The following is a 1,790-nucleotide window of genomic DNA, read 5'->3' on the forward strand; positions in this document are numbered from 1 at the left end:
TTTTTTGGTAGGTAGGAAATTTGGTTGATTAGCTGGCTGATTGGTTTATTTTGTTTGTTCATTTATTTATAAATTTTTTTTGGAGAATTCAGACCTTCCTAAAACAGATGCCAGCAATTACCAAATTATAATGTCTTTCTCCCTTTATCATTCTTTCTCTATGCTCCATGGTAACCTCCTCCCTTCCCCTTCACCCCTACCATTTCCAAACTTTTCAAAGACAAATTTAATCTTCAAAGACTCACCTTGCTTAACAGCCATTGCAGGGATGGCTATTACTGAAGAGACCAAGAAAGAATTATTTTAGGTATGATATGGCCATATGAATATGGTAGGGAGGAGAGGTGGTTAGTATATGGATGGCGAGACAGTTATACTGGACTTCTTGTTTTCCACCAAGCTATAATATTTTTTTATCATAGATGTGAGAACACCACTGAACACCACTGTTAATGTTAGAATTCTTCAGCAATTGTAGAGGTTACAGATTTCTACGTAACAGTCCTTAATCTAAACAGAAATTTGCTAAATACAGTGAGGTTTTAATTTATGGAGAGCTTGCCTTTCCTTTTTTCTCACCTTTTTTCCTTCTTTCCTTCCTGTCCCATCCCATCCTATCACTTCCTTTCCTGGCCTTTCCTTCCTCTTTCCCTCTCTTTTTCTCTTCTTTTCTTCCTTTCCACCTTTTTTTTTTTTTTTTTTTCACTTCTGTTGTCATATAAAACCTGTGCTGGTGTGATCCATTACTCACTATCCTTTCCATAAGATCTTAAAGGAGTTTGAACTCTGAGCAGTTTGATAACATGAGAGTTGAGATATTATTTTTATGTATTAGAATATTGAAAAGCACTGAACAACTGTCAAAAGATTTTAAAAATGAGTCACCATGTCAAATTCAATCAAATTTATATTGAAATGAATAAAGAAAATCTCTAACTTACCTGAGTTTCTATATCTTTAGTCAAAGGTGTGTTGGTTTGTGAAGCTGCATTTTCACAGCTGCCATTGTATATAATTCCAGAAATATGAAAGTTACCTTTGTAATAGTACCTCTTTCCTGTGAAATAAATACTCAAAGAATTTTGAAACATGTAGTGCCTTCAAGTCTCTTCATATCTCTGCCTCAAAACTAAAATTCAACCCAACTTGAGAAACAACCAGAGGGAGAGACAAAAGGGAGTTTGGGAAATGGAGAAGAATAATATCCACTTATTCTAGAAATATCAACTACTCAGCATGCATACAGCCATCCCATTCCTTCTCTTTGTGTCACTGCCCTGTGAAATCCAGGCATAGCCTCAGAGTCCTTCTGACAACACCAATACAGAGAGCCACTGACAATCCACCTGAGTAAGAATGCAATAGAAAGGAAATCTAATGCTCATGTGTAATCTAAACCCTTAGACTAATAGTTAGCCCAATTTATCTTTCTATAGTATTGATATAGGAAACATTGCAAGCATTATCCTTAACTCTCTGGGTAACCTACACCCTCTTTCACCATTCCATATGCTCCCTTGCCTGTAAACCTGCCTGCTTTTCATTCTGTAAAGTCATTTCTTAAGACTTCATATTGCCTTTTCATTCCTTGTTGCATGTGGTGTCTGGTGGGGTGTGTGTATTACAAGGTCTCACACACCTATCCCCTCCTATTCAGAAATGTAAACCACTTCAGCACAGCTTAAAATAGGAGCAACATAGGAGCTCTGGTAGCATAGTGCCTAAGGCACTTGACTGCTAACCAGAAGGCTGGCAGTTCAAACCCACCAGCCACTCCTCGGAAGGAAGGT

The 1,790-nt window shown here is 37.4% G+C and overlaps 1 pseudogene; it reads right to left on the reverse strand.

Annotated features, from left to right (window-relative positions):
- LOC103198631 overlaps positions 1–1,790 on the reverse strand; it is a 72,368-nt pseudogene that overhangs the window by 39,330 nt on the left and 31,248 nt on the right.

Source organism: Orycteropus afer, unplaced genomic scaffold (genome assembly GCF_000298275.1).
Source record: "Orycteropus afer afer isolate SDZICR_OR568_19922 unplaced genomic scaffold, OryAfe1.0 scaffold00098, whole genome shotgun sequence".
NCBI lineage: Eukaryota > Metazoa > Chordata > Mammalia > Tubulidentata > Orycteropodidae > Orycteropus > Orycteropus afer.